Genomic DNA, 16,061 nt, shown 5'->3' on the forward strand with positions numbered 1-16,061 from the left:
GTATAGCCTTAACACACTGTTGGGGCAAGTGCTGTTAACGAGTAGCACCTATGGAAGGTCGGGACGGCACACGAGGGGGTTGGTGGCCAGCACCACGCATAGCCCCGTGGTTGCGTGGATTTTTCTCCGGGTCCTCCGGTTTTTCTCTCCACATTTAGAATCGACATGCGTTTAGAGGATTTTGCGCCCTGGTATACAATTCCACGTGATAAGCCACTTCATTGAGCAATCATTTGTGGCCAGGTCGCTTCTGAAAAAAACTTCATAGCTCAGTGGGCCTTGCCTGGTAAAATAACAACATAGTTTAATTTAGTTTTTGTCTCCCCAGTGGCGATGTTTGCCGACCGCACCAGGTACTTATTTGAGGCTGAGTCGACCTAGGGGAGGCCCAGGACCGGTTCAGATAATCGTCACTGGTGTTCACCGTGACCTGGAATCAAACCGGATTCGAAGCGCAGCACGCTAACCACTGCCCCACCTCTCCCCACAGTCACCACTGCCACCGCCCTTGCGAGAGGATCCAATCTTATTTCATATTTATAGAGCGCCTTTCATCAAGGCGTTTAACGCAATAAAAAAAACGCTATGAACAAATAAATGATTTAGCTGGTAGTGGCATGCAAGGGATGAGGAATGGGTGGCTACGATAGAGGGGTGCGTGGTGGTTAGGAAAAGATCGGAGAGGGACGGACAGGAGTCGGCGGCCAGGTGAGGGAAGAGGAAGGGAATGGGCGATGGATACAAAGGCGAGGCTTTGAGAGAGACACGAAGGAAGGTTAAGGCGCGGGACTTCTCAATGTACAGGTGGGGGGGGGGGGGGGGTTGGGTCTATGGGCAGTGTTGAGTCTATGGGCAGTGTTGAGTATATCGGCAGTGTTGAGTTTATGGGCAGTGTTGAGTCTATGGGCAGTGCTGAGCCTATCGGTAGTGTTGAGTCTATGGGCAGTGCTGAGTATGGTGCAGTGCTGAGTCTATGGCAGTGTTGAGTCTATGGGCAATGTTGAGTCTAGTTGCAGTGTTGTGTCTATGGGCAGTGTTGAGTCTGCAGTGCTGAGTCTATGGGCAGTGCCGCTTAATGTTCAAGGGAAGTTGATTCCAGTGGAGGGGTGCAGGCAGGGAGAAGGACCGAAAACGAGATTGTGGGCACATGGACAAGGAGGAACAGAGAGAGAGAGAGAAGATTGGGAACGAAGATGACGAGGGGGGGCATTGAACGAGATGAGAGAGGCGAGATCAGGTGGGGCGAGGCGATCGTCACAGGGCAGATGCTGCATAGAGGCAGTGCCCGCTTGAGTTTGATGGATGCCCGATATTCCCGAAATCCCTACGCGTTAATACGGCCCTGTCTTCAGGTGCATCACAGCTGCACGCACCGATGGCCACAGACGTGCCCATCTGCTCAACGCCAAGACGTCCGCCCCACGTCGGATTCAGTGACAAAGCGTGCCCTCCGGACGGCCTTCTCCATGTGGCTGGTCAGTAGAATCGCATGCATCATGGGACAGCCCTTTGTCAATCCACCGCTGGATGAAGGCCTTCCCACACCCTGTTGGTTATGGAGTATGGCCATACTTCACCACACTGGTCATCACGGGCTGTTATTGGCCGGTTCAGTTATAAATCGCCACTGCTGTTAGCTGTGAATCAAACTCAGGTGGTCGGGATGTGAAGCACAGTGCGCTAACCACAGCGCCACCGCTCCTCGGGCAATACACTAATGCGATGTTGTTATCTAGCGGGATGCTGCTGGTGCCGTGCTGTCGTGGTCAGCAGCCTGGAAGGATGGCGACCTCTGCATTGCAGCAGTACACAGGAGTACAGTACATTTGGTCGATCAGCAGGTGGCGTGTAGTGGGGTAAATTGTGGGAACTCCCACCTCCTCCAAAACGTCTGGTCAACGTGGAAGAGTTGGCCAAAATGCAGTGGCGTCGTGAATATGTAATTGCAGGGCTGCGCCTTCATCTTCCATTATATCCAAGAGAACCTCACAGAGTCTCAACACAACGCTCGCGATGAAGGAGGGTCCTGGAATGGGATGATCTGGGCCATCAAGCCTCGTTGTGTGTGCCGTGATCGCTGCTCATCGGCGGACACCTGCAATCACCCACCGCACCATGCTGGGGGTAAACGTCGCAGAGACCGATGCAAACCCCCACCCACGAGTGTTTTGTGTCTGCTCGAGACGTGATGCGTAATCCCCACGTTTCAGTGCCACAATTAAAATGACGACATTATTTGGTCACCAGATGGGGTTATGGTTCACTCGAATATTTTTTCTGGTCTCAAAAAAAATGAGCGACGCATTTGAATAAGCGGGCACTCTCTGGACATCATTTATTAGCAATTCTACATTTCTAATAGGCTGCGCGGTGTGGGTAAGGGGGGGATAATTATAGAAAAAAACCCCGAATATTTTGGTTGTAATGATGTTTCTGGTTACCGGTTACAAGAGCGGAGATTTCACGATGACGAGTTAAAAAATATGTTCAGCTTCCCAGCCTTCATGGAAAATCTCGAGGTTCACATTAGTGACTCGGTCACCCGGTCACGATCGTCTGTTTGCGAAGAGATTAAAATCTACAAAATATACACACCCAGAGCGCCCATTGTTCTCTGCACAGCGCCTCTGCTCAGTCGCCTTTCAATGGACTTAAACAAATCTATTTGCACATCATCTCAACAACAAAAACAACTCGCAACCCTTCATATACCCACCGTTAGATGAAGCCACACTCCACACGCCCGCATTGCTCGTTGGGGTTGTTTGACCATACTTCACCACGCTGGTCAGTGCCGGTTAGTGGAGGCGGCCGTGGGATGGGCAAGCCAACCCAAGACCGGGTGTCACGCACTACTGATGCGTGCTGTGGTCAGGAATCGAACTCGGTGGAAGCGGACTCATAGCGCAGTGCGTTAAGCACTACTCCACCGCTCCTCCCCTGCAAGTCACATCGTTGAGCCATTGACGCAATTACTAAAACAAAATACATTGACCGTGTACCTCTGCTGGACCACGTGAGTGGAACTCTACTCACCATCGCGAGAGGTTGATTGGCAACAGCAGCGGCGGCGACAGCAACGGAAACGGCGACTCCAGCAGCGCGCACGGTGAAAATGCTTCGTGCGCAAATTGTCGAGCGCCTTCTCGCGACACCTAAGGGAAAGCATGAGCGCGCATGTGGGTGTGTGTATGTAAGTGTGTGTGTGTAAGTGTGTGTGTGTGGGCGTGGTGCTGGCCACCCACCCCCACGTGTGCCGTGCCGGCTTTCAAAGGTGCTACTCGGTAACATAACTTGCCCCAAGAGTCCGTTAATAGGCGGCGTATACGGGGGAATCTGTGTCTTTGTCGAGTGGTGCATCGATTAGCGCGCTGCCCTCCAAACCGGCGACCCGGGTTCAATTCCCGCTCACGGCCAACAGCATTGACGATTATCTGAATCGGTCCTGGGCCTCCTCTAGGTCGACTTCAGCCTCCAAGGAGTACCTGGTGCGGTGTGTAAACATCGCCACTGGGGAGACAAAGGCGGCCGGGCGTGGTGCCGTCCCGGCCTTCATACGGGACCATTGCATGTTGTGCAGGGTGGCCCAAAACTCAGGACATATAGGGTTATTATAATCATATCAATACATCATGTATTTTAACAAATGTTTTGAAATGAAATGTAGGACTTTTTTAAATGTTTCATGGTTATTGGTCGACGAAGGACTTGAGGTGACTCCACAGTAAGAAGATAATAAATATTAATAAAATGATTACAGATACAATACTAACTTTAAGAATAAATAATTAAATTGTATCAATGCCAATGTTAAAATAAATTAAATAACCCTCCGTGTCCTGACTTTTAGCCCACCCCGTATAAAATAACCTCTATGTGCCCTGACTTTTGAGCTACATTGTCCACGACATAGGTGATTCACACTCTACCCCCGGCTTTTAACGTCCTCGTATACACTCTGATAACCCCAGATGGAAATCCCAGGTAACCCCAGATGGTCATAATGATGGATAATAGATGGCTAATGGATTGCCAACGGAATGCATCGTTCACAAAGGGGAGGGGGAATGCTGCCGTGTTGTAGTTGTTCACGTGATTTAGAGGTCGTCGCTGCAATCTCTCGCCACGGCAATATAAACAATGGGCATGTAAACTATCTACAAACTATATGCTATTTTAATTTACTAGGTAAGGCCCACTGAGCTATACAGCTCTTTTTCAGAAGCGACCTGGCCACATATAATAGCTCAACGAAGTTGGATTATCACGTGAAAATTTATAGTATCAGCCAAATACCCTAAACGCAAAACTAGAGGACCTGGAGAAGAATCCACGTGAGCACGGGGAGAACATGCAAACTCCAAATATGTGGAGTGAGCGACTTCCGAGACATGATGTGTAGAGGGCTCCTTGATTATTTCTCACACTTTTCAGGCACAATCACTGAGCAACATAGATATTGGACTACGCATGGCTGACCCCACTCATACAGCCCCCTCGCTGACGTCCAACTATATATCTGGCTGACTAATACAGCGACAACGACAATGGGAGCCGTACAGCGGATCGGCCATGTGGCCGGGCGATGGAGAAGAGATGACGGCAAAGACAGCGACGGCAGCCAGGACCAGGACCCCCACGACAGCCCCGAAACTCCGATTACGTCCCCCTTATATACTCCTCGGCGTGGCCAAGCCCCGCCTCCGGCCACGCCTCCTTCTATTACCTTGGAGCAGGTTACCAGAGCTTCCCGACTGATCCCCGCCTCTGACCTTTAGCTCAATTACACCCACCTTATGGTTGGCTGTTATATCACGCACCCATACCCGTAATTATCCCTCCTGTCACTACATATGCAACAGGCATTAGGGTCGGGATCGAAACCACGACCTCCTGCATACCAGGTAAGGTAATTAACATCTTTCCACCGCGGCATCCCTTTAACATAAGTAGGTACAACTCCACTGTCGATCGGTAGCTGGCGTATGGTGTGGGTCCTCCTCTAACTTCTTCCAACACGTCTGTCCAGAGTGGAAGAGTAGGCCCACGTACCCTCTAGATGGGCTAGAGCTCCGTCTAGTGAATGTGCTTCTGGCGGTGATCGATTCTAAATAACGTTTACCGATTTTTGCCAGATATCGTTCAAACAACTTTCATTTCAACGGACCTTCACAAAGCCTGACACAAGTTCAGGTGCATTTATGGTCCACAAACGTGGCCAATTAACGTCCACGAGCAGCTTGGAGATGCATGCCTGGGATGGGTGCAACGAGAGACAGATAGGGAGCAACACTTGGAGTGGAGAACATGTACGGGACATGTGACCAGGTAGGGGACGTGGCGGCCGTTGGTCAAGAGGAGTGACGGAGTGATGGCCAATGCGTGGAAACCGTCCGAGAGGGCGGCCACCGAACGGAGATGGAGCGACGAAGTCGACTCGCGTGCAGGGGGTGAGTGGAGTGGTTCTCAACCACGGGGGGGGGGGGGGGGGGGTAACGCGGATCCCCTGGGGGGTAGGTCGCAATGTCCCAGGAGGTACTTGGAGGTGATTTAAACGGTGTGAAATTTTGCCATTCGTGAGAATCATTGGTGAATAATCACGTATACACTGTAATTTTGCCTATATAAAATAACTACGATAATATGTTAATCCACGTGGTAACCTAGAACGATATAAAATACCTTCCTAAACTCATTGATCGTAAACAATGCGGGTTTCCAAGAGTAATCGGCGAGCGGGAAGAAATCACATCACGCATGAAGAGCGCCTGTTGAATTTGTATTCGCTAGTTAGGATACCTCACAAAATGGCCAATTGCTTAAAATATCGATGTTCATTATTCATACATTTATTTCTCAGAACCATGTTGGGTCAGGAAAGGGGGGTATAATCGTTTGAAACAACATTCAACGAGAGGGGGTAACATAGTAGCCCAACATAGGTTGAGAACCAATGCCAGTCGATGTGGATTGTTGCATCTCAGAACCGTGTGGACTGTGACAGCTTGGGCAGGAAGCCTTCACCCAGCAGTGGATCGACCTTGGCTGCTGCTTGTGATGATGGTAGTGATGGAGGCTGTATGGGATACGATGGGGATGTGATTATATCGGTTGATTCCATCACTCGTCTTGCCGTACGCTGCTCGTGCGTAATCTACGACGCGCGCACGCCGTGATAATGATTCATAGCCGGCGATTTACATTGCGGCGCCCCCCAACTGCCAACTCCGCCCCCCTCCTGCCTGTGAAGGAATGAAGATGAATGGAGCCCACGCGTTGCCGTTTGACAACCGCGTGATGAACACCGCGCAGGTACGCACCGAACACGCGAGGCAGGGGCAAGAAGCATGCCACGGGCGTGTGGGGGTTAAAGGCACAGCCCTGCAGTTGTGTTGCTCAAGCCGCTGCTTGCGAAGGACCTCAACGAGATGGAGCTCGAGAGGGCCCCTCTGTGTCACCGCCGGTCAGACAAAATCTGAATCTGAATATATATTTATACTGGAGGGATCCGATGAGCTATGAAGCTCTTTTTCACAGATGTCTAGTAGGAGCACGGAGTAAAAACGCTCCAACTCAAAAAACAAATACTCCAAACGCGTGATGTTCATTCTAAACGTGGAGGGAAACATCGCAGGACCCGGAGAAAAATCCTCACGACCACGGGGAGAGAGACACGCAAATTCCAAATATACAGCAAGCGTCAGGGTCGGGATCGAGCTGTTGTGGGAATATTCGTGTATTGAACGGTAGAAAGAGGCGCCATTTCTCTGCGTAGTAATGTGACCCACACACGTGTTGGGATCCCTCGGTCGAGTATGATGACCCTCCATGGACAGCAGTGATTATCAAGGTTTGGTACGCGGGTGGCTACTGAAGGCCAATATCGGAAATGCATGTATTGTTACAGTGACGGAACGTTCGTCGTTATTGATCGTTTGGTAGCTTTGAGTATCCTGTGCGTTCTTTCCTTCGTGCCTGTTAGCTTTCCAAGATTATCACTCGAGTTTTGGATGCTCCCTGCGTTACCGGGTTTATTTGTTCTTGTGAACATGCCTGGTAACGTTTCTTCCTCGCCCCCTCTGGAACGTATCCCGATCTTGAGTTGGGGAAATAAGACTTGTTTTGGGACAGGCACATTTGACCTTCCGACAAATGTGCCCTTACCCAACGGAGTTGATGATGAGTCCTGGCATCTTCAATACTCGTTTATCCGGGGCTGTTGAGGAACTATCCTTCCACGTGATTATAAAGATTTTCTATAAGCAGCGCTGAAGATTTCTCAAGTTCCTTTGTTTTGTCTACCCACGTAGTTGTGTCATGCAGGCGTGTAGGCATCACGACGGCATTGCAGACCACTAATTTGGTGGTCGTTCTGATGTCGTGGTCGTTTAAGAACCCTCCTGTATTTGCCGACTGAAAACTTCCCTGGCACTGGCAATACGATGTTGAATATCTTCGATGACTACTTTGTGGGACGGCTGCCAAGATAATGCAAATACTCCGTTCTCTAAGGTATCCTGGACCCTGATTATTAAATGTGCAGGTGATGGAACGCTAAGCGTTGGCTGAAGTGGTTCTGCTGTTGAGCTTAAGCCCCATCCTGCTGTGTGCTTCAAAGATGTCAACAGCCTGAAGATCAGTTTCTTTACAGCACGGACTCGTCTGCGTATTGCAGCTGCACTAGAGATGTGACTCATGACCTTAGATTTGACTCACGGCTGACACTGAAGAGCGTTTACGTCAATCCTGTGGATTAGTGGTCTACAAATAGTATTTGTTGCAAAAATAAAACTGGAGAAGCCTGGCAGTTGCACATCCCTTGATCTTATGCCGGTCCTTGCGTCAGTTGACTCGGGTCATGGAGCCGCGACTGAGGACTTGACTACCTGCATACCATCGCGAAGGAATAAACCGTGAAAAAGACCCTGATGCAGCGCTTCCAGTTGAATGCGGGGTAGAAACTAACGGTGTTTTAGGTGGGGCTAAATCCGAGAATGGAAATAAATGTTTTGGTTCATAGTTCGGTTAGAGAACTATTTGGTTTTGTGGATCTAACTTTATTAAACTAAAAATACATTCGAGGGGGTACAAGATAAGTTCATTTCATAAGGCAGCAATCACGACAACCATGTCTGAGGTGTATATACACTCTCTCCGATCAGAGTTCGATTCCAGCTCACGTCCAACACCAATGACCCGGTCCTGCCAGGACGGCTTTCACAAGTGCTCGCTTTTATAGCACTTGCCCCAAACAGTCTAAGGGTAGGCGAGGGGTCGTTGCCTTAGGCCCAGCACCTACCCTGGCACAAGCGCCGTGGTGACGTCGCGTGGCGGTTGTGCAGGGTGCTTGTCGGGGAGTGGCAGAAGCACCGAATGAAGAGCGGCACGTGGTGGCCAGCACCGCGCCCGACCACTTTGCCCCACAAGTTATGTTCAAGGCTACAGGGGTTTTTGGGCCGTCCAAAAATGGCGTCACGCATCTGGGGGTTGGGGGGGGGTCAGACATTTGTGACGATGTGTGACGAGGGGGGGGGGGCGGTTGAAAATTGTGATGTCACATGAAAATGCGCAACTTTAAATAAATATCGACAACACGTTCTACTTAATTTAATAGACTTTTTAATAAATGTTTTCTCCTACAACATCAGAGTGCAGCGCCACATTAAATACGCACTACAATGACAATAGTTTAAAGCGATTTGAAGCATGTTTTATATATTTGGGGGGGAGGAGCAGAGCTTTGTGACGTCATATTTGAGGGGGGGTCTGACTTTTAGTGACGCCGTGTGATGAGAGGGGGGGTCAAAACCGTCCAAAATCGCGTGACGTCATTTATGGACGGCCCCTTTGTCCCAGGGTGACGTTAGTGGTTCGTGTCACTGGACTATAACCTGATGAGCTAGGCTGGTTATAATCCCGACCACGGCTAATATCGGTGGCGAGTGATACGTGAACCGGTCCCTAAGAATCCCTGTAGATCTTCGGCCTTAAAGGAGTCATTGTTGAGTGTGGGAATCAAAGGTGGCCGAGGGTGGTGCTGGCGCTAGCCATAGCAACGTGTAATCGCCAAATGACTGGGTACAAACTTTTGAGAATGTTTAACGTCGAGTTAATATCAGCAGCCTTATCCACTGCCCGGGTCTCTTCCTGCACCGTCTCCATCCCTCGTGGTCCCGTGACGCCTAATTCAATTTTTTTTGGGTGGAGGGGGGGGCGGTCGACAATGTTTGTACGCCTGTTTGATCAACTTTTTATCGCCACATCTGGGGCGGGTCTACCTATAACGTTTTGATTCGGGCCCTCTGAAAGGCTCTCATCATTTGTCGGACAAACGGAACGCGTGGCTTTTATAATAGTTTAGCTCGAAGGATTTGAATCTAACACGAAGTGTCTACTCTGCACGATACCAAATACATAGTAAACAAGTACAATCTTGACTTAAAGCTTTCGTGACTGCAGGAATTCATATTCTTTGGGTCTTTCGGTAAAGTCACGTAGATAGGTTGAAAGAAAATAACAAAAAACTACAACGTTTTGACCGCAACACAAGCGGTCGTCATCAGGAGATGATCAAACAGGCGTACGATCGCTTGTGTTGCAATCAAAACGTCGTAGTTTTTTGTTATTTTCTTTCAACCTATCTACGTGACTTTACTGAAAGACCCAAAGAATAAGTAAACAAGTTGTTATGGTTGTGAGTGCTTTTAGATAGCCACGCCCACAACTAGCCACGCCTGACAGTCGTAGCTCCGCCCATTCTTGGGTAGCCCCGCCTATTACCCGCGTAGCCTCGCCCACTAGTGCCAGTCGATCTGATGACAATAATTTAAGACGTGAGGACGTGTTCGTTCTCATACTGCCTCTTGGTGTCCAAAACAGACTACTGCACCGACCCTGGCCAACACCAAGTCTCGTAGACGCCCCCCCCCCCCCATGCTCGTGTGTGTGTTTCGTGGTGCAGAAGGACATTGCCATATTGTATAGGGTCACCCAAACGTCCCGGTGGTTTCCGAAAACCTTTCCCGGGTTCCCCCCGACCGCGAAGATGTCAAATGCACTGAGCAGTGAAGAGTCTTGAGTGGGCGGAGCTACCTGAGTATTAGGTGGAGATAGTGGTGGGGTGGGTGTCGCTATAGAAGTAGGCGGGGTCTATATGAAGTGTGTGGCGGAGGGCGTGGGGGAGGTTCATACGATCAGGCTACATGAGCACGTCCAGCTTGATTGGTAAAGGCTCAGGCTAGTTCAGATAACTCTCTTAGCCGTGGTCGATAATTGACTTGAGGTTGTCGGTCGGATTGCATAGACTAACTCCTTAAAACCACATTCTTAGGTTTTTTCGGTAAAGTCACGAAAGCTTCAAATCTAGAATCCTTTAAACCAACTATTTTGCCAGGTAAGGTCCACCTGAGTTACATATGGCTCTTTCCGAAGCGACCTGGCCAAACGATAGCTCGAAGTGGCTTCTGTGGAAATTAATTGCAGCTAAATAACCACAAACGCATGCGTCTAAATGTGGAGCGGAGGGTGGGGGCTACCAGAGAAACCCACGCAACCACGGGGAAACATGCAAACGCCAGCTATACAGGAGTCGAGATCGAACCCACGACCTCCTGCATACCAGACGAAGTAGTTAACATCTCGCCACCGTGGCGGCGCTCTGCTGTCGCTCCACCAGAAATCAATGAAGACCTTGAAGCGTCAAACTGTTGTCCACCTCGACGTCCACTAACCGTGCTTATGGATACTCCCCGTGAGAATAGGGTTTCCCCTTTTTTCTGGCAACAAAACAGTTGTGTTAAGATGTTATAACACCAAACTGAAACCTTTTACAAGGAATCATGTCTGCATTAACCACAATACTTGTGATCAGAATGCAGACAAAAAACATACTCTGATAATATTCTTAGGTTTTTTCGGTAAAGTCACGTAGGTAAAACATCAAAATTAATAAAAAATAAAATAAAATAAAAAATCACGACGTTTCGGAGGCAACACAAGTCTCCGTCATCAGGTGGGACCATCACAGCTAATCCGGCTGTGACGGTCCCACCTGATGACGGAGACTTGTGTTGCCTCCGAAACGTCGTGATTTTTTATTTTATTTTATTTTTTATTAATTTTGATGTTTTACCTACGTGACTTTACCGAAAAAACCTAAGAATATGAATCCTTGCAGTCACGAAAGCTTCAAATCTAGAAATACTCTGATAATATATGCATTGTCTTTGAAACTGATTGGTCCACGCCTTTTGGCGTCCTCTGGTCTCACACCGTTTTGAGACGAGGCTCAAAAGAAAGCTGTGTCTGGTGTAGACCAATCAGTTTCAAAGACAGTGCATATATTGTCAGAGTGTGTTTTTTTGTTTGCATTCTGACCACAAGCGTTGTGGTCAATGCAGACATGATTCCTTGTAAAAAGGTTTCAGTTTCGAGTTTTAACATCTTAACACCTGTTTTGTTGCCAGAAAAAAGGGGAAAACCTATTCTCATATTTTGGTAATGGCAAAGGAGGTCCCCTGATGACACTCCCCATGTTGTTCGTCTCGTGCCACTCCGGCCAGTCACAGAGCAGCTCCTACGGGGCCACGTCCGAGTGACGCCAAACGCGCGCGCTCACGATTTAAGTGCGTGGCGCGGTGGCGTGGTGCTTGGCGCACTCCCCCCACCCCGCTACCCAAGTTCAACTCTCGGCTACGGCAAAACATCAGGTGGCCCTCTCTCGGAAGCAGCCCACTGGCCGGCGTGGCGAGGTATGGTCAAACACAACCCCTTTATGATCGACACGGGGTGAAGATGCCGTCATCCAGCAAGTGGATCTTCAAAGAGGCTATCAATGTGGTGTTTATTTTTTATTTGATGCGAGAGTAAATTAAAGTGCAGACGTTTTCTGACCATACCCATTCACGCAGCCTATCAACGAATCGTCTGGAACGCGCCAGATTGAGCCTCGCTCATGCTTGTGTAGGGGTGTTACGGAGGGGCTGTATACATAGGATCACACGGGAAACAAACACAGTGGGCGGGGCTTCGTGAGTGCACGAGGAGGTGCTCTCAACGACGTCCGCACAGGGCAGCCTGGGGGGCTGGCCCCACCCCTCAGCGGGGGGTTTTGGTATAAAAGGGGATGAGCCGGAGAGCTCGGGAGACAATGTTAAAGCTAAACCAGTGAAGACCAAAGATCGTCTAGCTAGAGCCCTGGACTCCCCTGGGTCGCCGCCCTTGTCAGGGACGCACAGGACCGAGCCAGCGGCGTGGTCCCGAGAACCAGAGCTAGTGCTCTGGGACTCTGGGTATCGTAGCCCGACTTACCAGTGTCGGGCCAGACAGCCTCCCCTAGCCCGTTAGTGGAGGACTAGGAGGTAGGTCAGTGATAGCTAGCAGTGTATTCCCAGCTAGCCGGGTGAGGGGGCCGATACCCCCTCCAGTGTTGTATGTCCGCGGTTGTGACAACTGTTGCGGAATAAATACATGTGCCTCAACCCCGGCGTCCAAGAGTCCTCAACGATATTACATCTGGTGTCAGAAGTAAAGATCTACGAACATGGACACGCGCCGGACAGCTCGAGTCAGGGTACCGGAGGGGGAGGACACCGTTGCAGTCGGGGAGCCCGGGACGGCTGAAGAAAACACGGAGCAGTCGGGGTCGGATGCGTCCACACCGCAGCAACAGGAGAATGGAGAGCCGTCGACAGAGGGGCTGAGGCAGGTGCACGCTAAGCTGGCGGAGCTGCTGTACGCCGCTGCCGCCATGCTGGACCAGATCACACAGCTGGGGGCTGCTGGACCGCCACGGGGCGACGGCAGCCGGCGACCACAGCGCCTTCCCGCCATTTCGACGGAGCACCACTTTGAAAATCCTGCCATCGCCGCAGCTGCTGTTGAGGGCGTGGCCGGGTTGGGCATCCAGTCCAACGGCGGGCATACAGTACCTGCCGCGTCATCACCAACGGACGGCACGTCACCACGGGTGCGACCGGCGATGCCATCGGTTGTTCGAGCCGCGGCACAGCCGGGTGGGGGAGACGGAGTCGCGGCACAGCCGGGTGGGGGAGACGGAGTCGCGGCACAGCCGGGTGGGGGAGACGGGGGAGTGCGACCTTCCGCGGCAGCCGCCGCGTTACATCAGCGGCTACCTCCACTCAAAGAATTTGTGGGCGAGGAAGGCGACTGGGGCGGCTTCCAGCGGCACTTCCTCGCTCACCAGGAAATGGCGGAGTGGACGGACGCCGAGGCTCTCCGCGCGCTGCCGGCACTCCTCGACAGCGACGCCCTCGCCGCTCTTACATCGGCGCCGAAGGACAAACGCTCCATGCTACAGATGGCGCTGCAGTTGCTGGCTGCGGTCTACGGACCATCGTCGGAATGCAGGCAGCTCTTTTATGATCGCCAGCGGGGTGCAAAGGAGTCGCCCCTGGCGTACCGTACGAGTCTCCTGGCGCTGGCGAAGACGGCCTTCCCACGAATGGACGACGAAGGCGTGGACGCGATGGTAACGGAAAAGATCCTCCTGCTGGCGGACTACCTGGACATCGCCGTCATTGCACAGGACACAGAAATGGGTTCCCTCCAGGCTGCGCGGCTCCTCCACGCCAACCTGCTGTCACAGCGACGGAAGGCCAGCAGGGCAGCGGCCGGGCGTACGGTGGCTGCAGCCACCCTCCCGGCGGAGGAAGTTTGCGCCATCGACCATCAACTGCAGCAGAGGGTGGGAGTACGGGCGGCCATCTGTCATCGCCGCCTGCGCTCCCGCGCTGTTACAACTGCGGCATCCGGGGCCATGTCGCCTCGGGGTGCCGCTCTCCTCGGCAGCGCGGGACGACGCCTCGACAGGACGCCGGCCCTCCTCCCAAGCTCCATCAACATAACCCGGCGAGTCGCGGCACCCCTCATGTTTGGCCCACGCACACACCCGTCACACACTCGCACACCGCAACGAACGGGGGGCCGACATTGCGCACCGTCGCGCCAACACGCACCACTATGGGGACTCAGATCGAACCCAGGCAGTGGTCCGTGTTGGCCCATCGCGTTGTGGCTGCATCGTCGGGGTCGTCAGCCGTGGTGGGGCACATTGACGGGGTTGAGGTGCACATCCTGGTCGATACAGGAGCATCGGCGACCATCATTTCGGAACTGATTTACAATATTCTCCCTGTCCAGAGCCGTCCTTTACTGCCGGTTAACGTCCCATTCTATGCTGCTAACGGGGGCTCACTTGGCATCATTGGACAGATTTGAGCACAAATTTGTATCGGTAATATCAAATTGTCCGGCCCGATTTTTGTTTCCTCCTCGCTGGCGGTTCCGTGCCTGCTGGGGACGGACTTCTTGGGCAAAATGCCGATTCGTATTTTAATAGACCAGGGCTGCATTGAGCTCCCGTCGGGACGACGCATGGCGTTTCTGCCGTCCCCTACTGCGGCTCGGACGGCGTTCGCGACGGTACCGGCGTTCGTCGTTAAAACAGTTCGTGTACCGCCGGGGGCACAAATGTTGGTGCCTCTCAAACTTCGTCGGCCCTTCGCTAAAGGCATTGGGGACCAGGGAATTCTGCCGGGGCCATCTAGGGCCGGGGTTAGCGGACCTCATTTGATTCCGGCCCAGACCATCGTAAAAGGGGACGGGGACCCTTTCATCGCAGTCCTCAATGTGGGGTCGCAGACAGTGGTGGTTCCTCAAGGGACCGTGCTTGCTCACGCAACGCCGGTGCCCTGTGAGGAACCTGTCGCGAATCACTTAGGCACTGTCCCTCTGCCGCATCCACATTCGGACACCGATGAAGGGTGGCTCGAGGCGCTTTGTGCGGGATCGACGGACCTGTCGGATTTAGAGCGTCAAAAGCTTAGGACACTGCTGCGTGAATTTTCCGACGTTTTCAGTCACAACAAATTCGATTTGGGCTGTACCCATCTGCTGCGTCACCATATTGATACAGGTGACAGCGCGCTAATACGCCAAAATCCTTTTCGGTTAAGTCCCGCCGAAAAGGACCATGTCAAATCGGCTGTTTATGACATGTTAGCCGCCGACATCATTTCTCCCTCTACCAGCCCGTGGGGAGCGCCGATCGTCCTGGTTAAGAAACAGGATGGCTCGTTGCGGTTTTGCGTCGATTTTCGCCGCCTCAACAAAATTTCTGTTGCCGACGCATACCCGCTCCCACGGATTGACGAATCGCTGGACGCCTTGGCGGGAGCGCGATTCTTTTCCACATTGGATTTACTTTCGGGATTCTGGCAGCTTCCTCTGGACGATGATTCTAAGCCTAAAACTGCATTCCGTACACCGCAGGGTCTCTTCCAATTCAACCGGTTGCCGATGGGACTCCACTCGGCGCCGGCGACTTTCCAGCGATTGATGGAATTGGTTTTGGCTGGATTGCAATGGGACTCGTGGTTAATTTATTTGGATGACGTTATAGTCTTTAGCAGAACATTTGACGAGCATCTCCAGAGGTTGCGGGCGGTTTTCCTCAAAATGCGGGCTGCTAATTTGAAATTTAAACCCCAAAAATGTCATCTGTTACGCGAATCTGTGCGTTATTTGGGACACATCGTTGGACGCTCAGGTATTGCTACCGATCCCACCAAAACGCAGTGCGTCAGCTCCTGGCCGACTCCCACCTCTGTGGGAGAGGTCAGGAGTTTCATTGGATTTGCGTCGTATTACCGACGCTTTGTCGCGGATTTTGCGACAATTGCAAAGCCCCTACACGCTTTGACGTCAAAGGGGGTCCGCTTTCATTGGGGACAGGAGGAGGAGGCTGCTTTCTGCTCCCTTCAGGACGCTCTGATTAAAGCTCCTCCCTTGGTTTACCCCGATTTTTCTAAACCCTTTGTGCTCGACACCGATGCGAGCAACACAGGTATTGGGGGTGTGCTTTCCCAGGTGGTTGACGGCGTGGAACGGGTAGTCGCATACGGTAGTTGGGTGTTGTCTCCAGCGGAGCAAAGATATTGTGTCACCCGTCGGGAACTGTTGGCAATTGTCTATTTCATCCAACAGTACCGCCCATATCTGTACGGTCAGCGTTTCACCGTCCGTACAGATCATGCGGCACT

Source organism: Lampetra planeri, chromosome 51 (genome assembly GCF_965212315.1).
Source record: "Lampetra planeri chromosome 51, kcLamPlan1.2.h2, whole genome shotgun sequence".
Lineage (NCBI taxonomy): Eukaryota > Metazoa > Chordata > Hyperoartia > Petromyzontiformes > Petromyzontidae > Lampetra > Lampetra planeri.